This window comes from Panthera tigris, chromosome D1, assembly GCF_018350195.1.
Source record: "Panthera tigris isolate Pti1 chromosome D1, P.tigris_Pti1_mat1.1, whole genome shotgun sequence".
Lineage (NCBI taxonomy): Eukaryota > Metazoa > Chordata > Mammalia > Carnivora > Felidae > Panthera > Panthera tigris.
The window spans coordinates 26,621,321-26,633,443 of NC_056669.1; the positions used below are offsets into that span (position 1 = coordinate 26,621,321).

Here is a 12,123-nt window from a genome sequence, read left to right on the forward strand (position 1 = left end):
TTTCTACAACGATCACGTATTATTGTTAAAACTAGGGAGAAAAAATTTAGACAGGTGGAATCTGAGGCAGTGCCAATCAACAGGATTATATTGCATTGACAGGCTATCCCTTATACCACGCTAATCTAAGAAGAAAGCATTCAGGGCCCATGCCTTGTCTGTAGTAGAATCTTGATTATATTCACGCGTACAATACAGATGCACACATTAATACTTGTGCTGCAAAACATTAGAAAACTAAAAAATGCTTCACTTAGAAAAACAGAAAGCAGTTTAATGCTCAAAGAATAAATCAATCTTAATTGATTCCTCTTAAGGAGTCTCAAGGTGGGAAAAATGTCTTGGTCGAAAATTTTAAAATGTAGACCGACGACTAAATTGTTCGCTTTAAAACGGCTCATTTGTCAAGTTCACCTCAATTCACGAAAAAAGTAAACGTAGAAGTAACTTTCTAAATATACCAGTTTGAATCAACACTGCTTGCAACAGGGCTTTGCCGCCAACAATGACAATTTTGTTTTCTGAATTGGACGGCAACATAGAAGTATGGTTCCTGAAGGTGCAAACTACTGAGGTGGGGGGGGGGGGGGGGGAGAGTGGGTGTGGAGTGCGGAGAAGAGTACCCAAAACAGTGTACCTTCCTGCCTTCAAAGAGCTTACTGCAAAAGCTAGAGTGATGTCAAAGGAATGGGTCGGGCAAAGAGGCCACAGTACAGTCACGAGTGATTCTTTTGGTTTTTAATGAAGGTAAGTACTGTTGAGGATCAAGAATTTGGGGGGACGAGATTTGAACAGACGATGGCGCAGACTTCGGCACAGGGCTGAGCTGGGTGGGACTCGTCGCACACTTAATCCTCGATGACAGCACCACCAGCAGCCCTCCTTGTGCTTAAATGTACACAAACACTGTTTGAAAATTGAAATCCAGCAAATCCTCCAAACAAGGCTAAACACGCCCGCACACAAAAATTCAACAGCGCCGCGTTTTCATCTTACTTGGTAGAGTACCTAACACCTGGCTGCGGACTTAGAAATGCTTAAGGAAAGCTGATGATCGCCTGGAACTACACACAACCAACCCGCTCGCAAAGGGCCTCGGGCTCACGCCTTTGCACGCAACACCGGGCGCAGGTTGACCTCGGCCAGCGCCCTGCCCACCCCCGGGACGCTGTTTACCGAGACTGACCCAAACGTGCCATCCCCACGCCCCTCCAAGCCCGGCCTCCCCGGGTCCCGGCGACGCCAGCTTGTAAATGTGGGACTGGGGGGGACCGGCAATCAATGGCAGGTGGGTGGCGCGGCCTCACGAGACAAAGCGGGGCGCCCCAGCCGCGGGAGCCCTCCATCACGCGGGCCGACCGTCCGCTTGGCCCCGAGGCCCGGACCGCGCCGCCACCCCCGCGCCGCCCCCCGGGTATCGGGCCGGCGGAGACCGCCCGCCGCACCCCGAGCGGCCGCCGCACCCCGAGCGCCGGCCCAACCGCCGCCGCAGGAGCGCGCAGGGCGCCAAACTGCCGTCCCGGCCCAACCAACGCGGGCAGGGGAGGAGAGGTGCGCGCGGCCGGCGGAGCGTGCGAGCCACTCGGGGGTCGCAGAGGGGAGGCTGCGCGCGGGGAAGGCAGGGGCCAAGAGGCGCCGAAGCCATCGCTGAACGCAGCGCCAGGAGGGGCTCCTTTAGGGGGTTTTGCCCCTTTCCCCTTAGAAGGTGCAGATGGTTTGACCCCCCACCCCGAGTGAGGTGCCTTGTCCCAGCCCCGGCTGGACTGTACCATCGGGCGGTGCCGCCGGGATTTCTCCCCCCCACCACCACCATCAGTTTCCCCCCCCCACCCGGGTCCGCGGTCGGTTGGCCCCGGCCGGGCTCTGAGACGCGGAAAGAGCTTGGCGCCATTTTGGGTGGGACTAAGCAAAGACGAAACACCCTCCCAGTCGATGGGGTACTCTGGACGCTGGCTTATCCGGTTCCCTTAATCCTTTAGGTACTTACACGACGTTGGGTGAGGGGAGCTGGAAGATCAGCGGGTCCCCGATCCTCTCTCCCTAGGGGTGATGGAAATCAAACCCCCCCCGCCACCTCCAGGTGGTTCTTCCCGCCGCAGAGTGGGAGCAGCATAAAAGGCGGGGCCTTATTAGCATAATCTGCCTGGCAACCTGATCTCGACGTCATATGATTGGTTGAACTGCGTAAACCCCATGCCCTGCTTAGAGACGAGTAATGCTGGGGCGAACTGACAGGCCCAGATTTAAGACTCATGACGAAGATCCTGAGACGCTTATTCAGGCGGCAGAGAAAGCCAAAAGGAGATTCACACAATGGCCCAATGACTGAAGGCCTCTTTATTTCGTGCTCTGCTGTTCATTTAAAACCCAATCAAAGAGCGGGTCTCAGTCAGCGCTCGCTTGCGTTTGTACTCTCAGCCAATCAGAAAACCCGACTCTTAGGATTCAGGGTCAAGCCGGCCCTGAGGGTCCCGTGGCCGCGGAGGTGGGGAAACGTTCAACCTCGGTGGCCGGATTAGACGGGTTGGAGTGCTCTTCTGGGCCGAGCCAGCCCCCTGCACCCGAGATGCTCGGTGTGCTGAGCAGCCGCACCAGGGGATGTGGCGGGGGGAGCGCGCCGGCGGCTTACGGGCGTGCTCCTGCTTGGCGCCCTCACACAGTTTTGCACCTGAAGCCGACCTGCCTGCGGAGGCTCAGCTGTACGGATGCTACGCGCCAACTCCGAAGGCGGCGCCGGCCTCGACCGGTGGTCAAGCGCCTTCCTGGGCCTCGGGCTCCAGCCTCCCGGAGTGCAGCGCGATCCGAGCGCCGCTCCTCCTGGGGCTGATGGCGCCGCCACCTCTGACCGCGCGACTGCGTCTTTGCTCAGTCCTTGCCCAACCCTGGAGCCCCTCACTGCATCTCTCCTTTACCCTTTCCCATTCTGAAAAAGGAAATGATTTTCAGAAACACGAAATATTATCCAACACTGATGAACCGGCAACTCAATCACTCATTTCTTAACCTCAGGCTTCCACATCCTACCATCCCTTAAAATTGCCTCCCCAAAGGGCAGCCAAGTGCACAGAAATGAGCCCAAGCTTTGGAGCAAGACGCCCAGCCCTCGTTACACACCCTGAATAAGAATGGCAACTAAATCTCGAAAAAACTTCGAACCTTGGAACCTTCAGGGAGTGTTCCCTTCCAAGACATCTACCTTGCTACATTGTTTTGAAGACAGATTTGCATGTAAAAGTACCTCCCACGCTGGAACTCAAACGAATAGAGGGTGTTAATGACGATAAGACATACAAAACTGCTAAACTAATTGGCTAACCAAGAAGAAGGGGAAGAAGGCACAACTAAGCAAAAGACTTGAGACTGGAAAACACCCACTGGTGGGGAGGGGAATTTGTAAAATTCATTCAGCAATGTCCTCCTCACTGTTTCGTTTATTAAAAACAAAAACGAAAAAAAAAAAAAAAAAACACTGGAAACAGTGGAAAGAAGAACATAGTGTTTTTCAAGCTTCAAGACAGTTGATTACCTTGTAAGGTAGACCATGACTAGACCATGTCTTGTTCCTCCACAGAGATGGAGGTCACGCTGGACTTAGAATTCAGCGATCCTTAAACACTTGAATTTAATTGAGAAGAAAGCGTAATCTGGGGCCTGATAAGGCGGATGCTAGTAACTCTTCAGTGGACAGACACTTGGAAGCAGTTGCCTTAACAAAGACTGTATTGGTTAAAAGAGTCACTCCAGTGTTCCCCTTTAGTGCTGTAAGCAGACAAACAATGCCAGAGACTGGACAGGTCCGCTCTTGTATCTCTTGACCTCTAGAGAAAACTTTCCCCATTTTGATATTTGACATTACATGCCCCTTAATGGGTTACAATGGTCCCAAATGAGGTCCGCTGACCAGAAATAACACCAAGGAATCCAAAAGAGGAAGTTGCCATGAGGAATGGGGCCATCTGGACTGCAAAGCACCAGTTACCCTCACAGACTTGGAGAAATGATCTGAAACTTTAGAGTGCACACATATTACAGGGAGACACCACCCCAGAGATTTTTTTATTCAGAAGGCCTTGAGTGAAACTCAGGACTCTGCATTTCATATAAATTTTTAATTTTAAATTTACACTCAGTAAAATTCACCCCTTTGGGCATGTAAGTATTTATTGAATATGTACTGTATGTAGTAGAGGCATCAGAAGAAAATTAACAAGATAATTCCAGGCGATGATAAGTGCTGTGAAGAAACTAAAGCAGGAAAAAGCAAAGGAGAGGGAAATGCTGACAATTTAAATAGAGTGTCAAAAATGTCTTTTCTAAAATACTAACGTTTGAGCTGAGACTAGAATAATGGGGGAAGGGCGGGGGGGGGGGGGGGGAAGGCAGCCATTAAAATTCACAACACAGGAAACAACAGATGTTGACAAGGATGTGGAGAAAGGGGAACCCTCTTACACCGCTGGTGGGAATGCAAACTGAGCAGCCACTCTGGAAAACAGTAAGGAGGTTCCTCAAGAAGTTAAAAATAGAACTACCCTACAATTCAGCAATTGCGCTTCTAGGCATTAACCCAAAGGATACAAAAATACAGATTTGAAGAGATACATACACCCCAATGTTTATAGCAGCACTATCAACAATAACCAAATTATGGAAAGAGCCCAAATGTCCATTGACCGATGAATGGATACAGAAGAAGTAGAATACATACAGAGAGAGAGAGAGAGAGAAAGAGAGAGAGAGAGAGAGATGCAATAGAATATTACTCAGCGATAAAAAAGAATATCTTGCCATTTGCAATGACATGGATGGAGTTAGAGAGTATTATGCTAAGCAAAATAAGTTTGTCAGAGAAAGACAAATACCATATGATTTCACTCGTATGTGGAATTAAGAAATGTAACAGATGAACATAGGGGAATAAAAGAGAGAGAGGCAAACCATAAAACAGATTCAACTGCAAAGAACGCTGAGGATTTTAGGGTTGCTGGAGGGGAGTTGTGAGGGAGGATGGGCTAAACGGTGATGCATATTAAGGAGGGCACCTGTGGTGATGAACACTGGGTGTTGTAAGTGATGAATCACTAAATCCTACATCTGAAACTAATATTACACTGTATGTTAATTAACTAGAATTTAGATAAAAACTTGGAGGAAGGAAACAAAAGCCATCCTTGCTAAGATCTTGGAGAACATTCCAGTCTGAGAAAATGGCAAATGTAAAAACGTAAGAGGAAAAAAAAAAAAAGGCATGGTGTGCACATATTGATTCATTCCCCCACTGAATTAGTATTCATTGAATGCTTATGATATGCCAGGCAATGTCCTAGGTGCTTTGGGATTTGTCAACACTGTAAACAAAAGGAAAAACTCGACACAAAAATCCCTGCATTTATGGAGCTTTCACTCTATCACACTAAAAACAGTAAGAAAGTGAGGTAGCTGGAATCCAAAACAAGGGGGACAGTGATACAAGAAAACTTGGAGAGATAGCAAGAGCCAGGTACATCATACAAAGCTTTGAAGGCTGTGGTATTGACATTGTTATTGTATTCTATGTGCAGTTTAAAGTAATTGGAGGTTAGGGGCTCCTGGGTGGCTCCGTCGGTTGAGTGGCTGACTTTGGCTCAGGTCATGATCTTGCGGTCTGTGAGTTCCAGCCCCCCGTCGGGCTCTGTGCTGACAGCTCAGAGCCTGGAACCTGCTTTGGATTCTGTGTCTGCCTCTCTCTCTGCCCCTCCCCAGCTCACGCTCTGTCTCTCTCTGTCAAGAACAAATAAGTATTAAAAATAAAGTAGTTGGAGGCTTTCAGGAGGGGTATAACTTTTAAACATTTTTTAAAGATAATTCTGGTGCTCTTGGGAGCTTACTTTGTTGGCGAGAAGGCAAGAAGTAAGAGACAGGGTAGTTAGAGGTCTGTTGCAGCATACTCTAAGAAATGCTGGTGATCTTGACTAAAGTAGAAGTAGTGTAGATGGGAGACGTTTGTGGACACGAGATATATTTTGGAGGTAAAGCCACAGAACTTGCAAGTAGATAAAATAATGGAACAGAGTGGGGGTTTCTGTGATGACAAGAGAATGATCAAGAATGACTTGAAAAGGGGCACCTGAGTGGCTCAATCAATTAAGCCTCGACTTCAGCTCAGGTTATCAGGCCATGATCTCCTGGCTCATGGGTTTGAGCCCCACATTGGGCTTTCTGCTGTCAGTACAGAGCTGGCTTCAGATCCTCTGTCTCCCTCTCTCTGTCCCTCCCCCACTCTCGCTCTCTCAAAAATAAACATTAAAAAAGAAAAAAAGAATGGCTTGAAAAAGACTTAAAAAGAAAGAAAAATTGAGAATTGGGTGACCAAGTAAATGTCGATGGCTTCACATAAATTGGGAAGATTGGGAGAGAAATGGTCAAAAAATGCAGGATTCCCTTGTAGTCATGTTACATTTGAAGTATATATTTTAAAACCCAACTGGTCGTATTGTACTGACAGTTGGAATTCAAGGAGAGATCAGGGCTATGACACAATTTCAGGATTCATCAGACTATAAATTGTATTTAAATACATAAGGTTGAGGGCATCTGGGTGACTCAGTTGGTTGAGCATCTGACATCAGCTGGGGTCATGATCTCACAGTTTGTGAGTTTGAGCCCCGCATCGGGCTTGTTGCTATCAGCACAGAGCCTGCTTCAGATCTTCTGTTCCCCTCTCTCTCTGTCCCTATCCCAGTCACACTCTGTCTCTATCAAAAATAAATAGAACATTAAAAAAAATTTTTTTTTTTAATACATAAGGTTGGGGCACCTGGCTGGCTCAGTAAGTGGAACATGCAATTATTGATATCAGGGTTATGAGTTCAAGCCAACATTGGGCATAGAGTCTACTTAAAAAATTTAAGTACGTAAGGTTACGTGAAGTCTAATTAGATAGATAGGTCATCTAATAAGGCTTAGGTGAAGAAGAGAGTATCTGTACTCTCTGGACACAAGAAGGTCCAGGATTAAGCTGTTGTTGGGAGCTGCTGAATTTAGAGGTGAAGGACAGGAGGAGATCCAACTGTGAAGAAAGAAACTGTGAAGGCCAGTAAAACAGAAGGAGAACAGAAGAGGATGATGTCTGAGAAGCTGTGGGAAGGAAGTGTCTCGAGAAGGGGGTAATAGCTGCAGCTAATTTTGCTGAGAGGTAAAGAAAGATAGAGGCAGATAACCTTTGGATCTGGAAAGATGGAGGTGCAAGTAGCTTGTAACTTAATAGCAATTTCAAGAGAGGGTTGGGAAACAGTAGGAGTTGCCTGAAGAAATAATGGGAGGTGATGATTGGAATCTGTTGCCCATAGTGTAGCAGATAAACTAGGCCAATAAAAACATCAAAAATGCTGTATCTGCTGTTTGAAAAAGACTTTTTTTAAATGCATCACAGAGCTGACAAGAGTGAGGAGATGATAAAGGTTAACAACAAAGTCAGTGAGTGAAAAGGGAAAGCTCATCATTATAGAGGAAAGCAAAGGAATAAAGAAAAAGGAACACTGGGAAAAGAACACTACCATTTGACAAGCAACTGAAACAATTATTAAAGTTTTTCAAACAAGAATTTTCAGCGTATGCTGAAACCAACAGATGAAAATTTGATGGTTTGATGTCAACACAGTCTTGAAATATCTCCACAAAAGATACTTATTAATTACAGGGGAAAAGATAACTTTACAGTGGAGAAAATTGGCAGATACCATCATAGTGATCAAAGTTATTATCCTCAGGAATAGGACATTAGGGACTATGTGCCTCTGCCTATGATACACTGAGAAGAATACAACTTCACTTTTGCAATATGGCTGCCAAAAATTAATAACCTGAACCTAATTGTGAGGAAACAATAAACAAACCCAAATTGAGAGACATCCTACAAGATAACTAGCCTGTACTCACCTTAAAAATGTTAATGTCATTAAAAACAATGTTAATGTCATGGGGCACCTGGCTGGCTTACTCAGGGTCATGAGTTCAAGACCCACATTGGGCATAGAGCCTACTTTATTTTTTTTTAACATATCTTATTTATTTATTTATTTATTTATTTATTTATTTATTTTAAATGTTTATTTATTAGTTTGAGAGAGATAGAGTGAGCAGGGGAGGGGTGGAGAGAAAGGGAGACAGAGAATCCCTGCACTGTCTCACAAACTGTGAGTTCATGACCTGAGCCAAAATCAAGAGTCAGATGCCTAACTGACTGAGCCACCTGGGTGTCTCTAGAGACTACTTAAACAACAGCAACAAAAAGTTAATGTCACGAACAACAAAGCCTGAGAAACTGTTCCAGACTAAAGGAGACTAAAAAAAAACCATAACAACTAAATGCCCTGGATTTTGATGCTGGACCGGGAAAAACATTTTTTCACATATAGAGAACAACTGGCCACATTGGAATAAAATCTGTAGATGAGATAATAATATTGTATAAATGTGAATTTCTTGATTTTGAGCATTGTATTGTGGATTGATAAAAGTATATCCTTACTTTTAAGAAATATACACCAAATGAAGGAAAAATGTATCTGCAATTTATTCTCAAACAGTTCAGAAAAAGAAAAAAATTCCCATGTACATATGGTTAAAATGTTAACATACGGAGAAACTGCATGATAGGTGTATGGTAATTCCTGTGCTATTTTTGCAACTTTTCTATCATTTCAAAATAATAAAACATGATAATAGTCAAAAACAAAAACAAAAACAAAAAACCCAGAAGCCCAGTCATTTGGCTTCAGGTCTGCACTATGAGGAAAGGGGATGACTGATATTGGAATTGGGTGGGCTGCAGAGAAAGAATCAAGGAGTTTGTGACCAGGTCAGAAATTTTCAGAGCTTCACACTTAGATAGGGGTCATTCAGAAAGAAACCTAAGAGGGTTCAAGTGTGGGGTGACTATGCGTATAACTGGGTATTTGACGTTTATACTGCATTAGGCAGTGTCCTCCAAAGTTCGTATCTGGAACTTGTGACTGAGTTATTTGGAAAAAGGATCTTTACAGATATAAATACTTAAGATAATGTTGTACTAGATAGGTTGAGCCTTAACATAACGACTGGTGTTCATATAAAAAGGGCAAAAGAGATTGAGCCACCCAAGTGCCCCTTTATTATTTTTTTTAAAGATTTTATTTGTGGGGACACCTGGGTGGCTCAGTCCATTAAGCGTCTGACTCTTGATTTTGATCAGGTCATGATCTCATGGTTTGTGAGTTCAAGCCCCACATCGAGCTCTATGATGACAGTGCAGAGCCTACTTGAGATTCTCTCTCTCTCCCTCTCTTTCTGCCCCTACCCCACTCATGCATGTTCTCTCTCCCTTTCTCCCTCAAAATAAATAAATACACTTTTTTAAAAAAGATTTTATTTTTAAGTAATCTCTACACCATACATGGGGCTGAAACCCATAACCCTGAGATCAAGAGTTGTGTGTTCCACTGACTGAGCCAACCAGGTGCCCCACAAATTTCTACAGTTTTAAGCACCTAGTTTATGGTACTTGAGTAAGAAGCTATATGGGTACAAGGTTGTGTGTGTTGGAGTGGGGTAGGTACTGAATGGGATGGCTGGGATTATGAGCATTTATGAGATAACAGTTTTGGGTTTGTTTTTGTTTGTTTTTTGGATTTGAAAAGAAAAGGAACTGAACAGATAAATATTTTTAAATGTTTTTGTATAAAATTAAGTATACTTATTATGGAGAAAAAATAAAATCAACTTAAAAAATAGGGATGGCCAGCTAGCTCAGTTAGTGGAATGTGCAACTCTTGATCTCAGGGTTGTGAGTTCAAGTCCCACGTTAGGTGTAGAGCTTACTTAAAAAATTAAAATCTTCCAAAAAAATAGATGACTGCAAAATAACTTGCTGTTACAGGGCATTTGCTTTTGTTTGTGGTCCAGACTGCTGGAGATCTTTTTTTTTTTTTAAAGTTTTATTTATTTAAGTAATCTCTACATCGAACATGGAGCATGAACTCACAGTCCCCGAGATCAAGAGCACCAGCCAGGTGCCCCAGACTCCTAGAGATCTTAAGTCACAAAACTAGACATGATCTTCAGTTCAAACAACCAGAGTCATGCATGTTGAGAAAGAATTGGAAAGAAGATAATGTCCAGAAGAAGCCTGGGTAGTTTAATAAGCAGAGAGGGAAGCATTATGAAAACTTTAAGTCAAGTGGCATCTTTTTTTAAATTAATTTTAATTTTATTTTTTTTAATTTACATCCAAATTAGCATATAGTGCAACAATGATTTCAGGAGTAGATTCCTCAATGCCCCTTACCCATTTAGCCCATCCCCACTTTCATAACCCCTCCAGTAACCCTCTGTTCTCCATATTTAAGAGTCTCTTATGTTTTGTCCCCCTCCATGTTTTTATATTATTTTTGCTTCCCTTCCTCAAGTGGCATCTTTTTTCCTGAAATACAGTCAAGGTAAAAAGCAGAAAATGTATCAAATGGAAAAGTGCTTTCCATCAAACACTGTTATTTCAAGAAAATACCTTTATGGATGTGACTCAGTTTGAAAAATTGGGGTAGTAACTTGGATTTTGATATGAGGGAAGCTGTGTAAGCAAGAATTATTATAATGAGTATGTTATGATTCATCTTATTTGCAGTAACCTCATTTAAGGGTAATCATTGTAAGAAAAGTCTTCTCTCAAAAATTTAATGTTGGGGGTGCCAGGATGGTACAATCAGTTAAGTTTCCAACTTTAGCTCAGGACATGATCTCGAGGTTCATGAGTTCAAGCCCTGCATCGGGCTCTGTGCTGACCACTTAGAGCCTGGAGCCTGCTTTGAATTCTGTCTCCGTCTCTCTCTGCTCCAACCCCACTCACATTCTGTCTCTCTCTCTCTCAAAAATGAATAAAAACATTAAAAAAAAAAAGAAATACAATATCAACAGATACCTGAGAATTAATCCAAAAGAGAAACTATAGCATATAAGATATATTGGAAAGCCTCCAGCCAACTCAAATCTCCTTACACATAAAAAAAATTCATACTGGAGAAAAATTCATGAATGTAATAAACCTTTAGCCTGAAGCAATACCTCAAAGATCATGAGAAAATGCATACTGGAGAAGTGTGCATTCATGCATGTGCTGAACGTAGTCAAGTATTCTGTCTTTCTTCAAATGTTTTCTTTACTTCTTCAATTTTTTTTAATGTTTATTTATTTTTGAGAGAAAGACAGAGAGACAGAGCATGAACAGAGGAGGGGCAGAGAGGGAGACACAGAATCTGAAGCAGGCTCCAGGCTCCAAGCTGTAGGCACAGAGGCCTATGTGGGGCTCAAACCTGCGAACTATGAGATCATGACCTGAGCCGGAGTTGGACACTTAATCAGCTGAGATACCCAGGCACACCTTAAGTGTTTTCTTGAAGCTCATCCCTCACTGTATTTAAGAATCTATAAAGGGAGGAAATCATATAAAAGTGATAAATGTGCAAAAGCCTTCAGCTGTAATAGAAAAACTTTATACTCATCATTCGAAAGACAAACCTTATAAATGTGGAAAAGCTTCTCTTCAAATGCCAAGACTCATTAGACACTAAAGAAGATGTACTGGAAAAAAACCCTATGCATATAAAGAAAGTGAGCCTTTAGTAGTGAAGCAAACCTCACAGAGCATGAGAAAATTTGTACTGGAAAGAAACCCCTGAATGTAACCCATGTGGAAGGATCTTTAGCTAAAAGTAATACTGCATTAAAGATCAAAATATTCATACTGGAAAGAAACTCTATGAATGCAATAAATGTAGAAAATCTTCAGCCAAAAGTAAAAACCTGGTTATTCATCAAATAATCCATACAAAAGAGAAATCTTATGAATGTAGTAGGTATGAGAAAGCTTTTATTCAGAAGTCAAGCATCATTAGACACTAGAGAAGTCATACTTGCAGATAAATCCTATGCATGTAAGGAATATGAAAAACATTCAGTAGCAAGTGAAAATTCATGTTTGGGAGATGCTTTATAAATACAATGCATGTGGGATGCCTGGGCGGCCCAGTCCATTAAGCATCTATTTCAGCTCAAGTCGTGATCTTGAGGTTTGTGGGTTTGAGCCCCTCATCAGGCTCTGTACTGACAGCT

General features: G+C 43.3%; 1 protein-coding gene across 4 annotated transcripts in view; it reads right to left on the reverse strand.

Moving 5' to 3' along the window:
* The window catches only part of PRDM10 (PR/SET domain 10), a 98,589-nt gene extending 96,527 nt beyond the window's left edge, over positions 1-2,062 (reverse strand). For 3 of the 4 annotated variants that reach the window (XM_007082685.3, XM_042957908.1, XM_042957906.1), the window contains exon 1: positions 1,988-2,062. The gene's annotated coding sequence lies outside the window, so the exon portion shown is untranslated. The remainder of the gene's footprint in view (positions 1-1,987) is intronic. The other variant, XM_042957907.1, reaches the window with a different exon arrangement.
* Between the last annotated feature and the right edge of the window lie 10,061 nt (positions 2,063-12,123).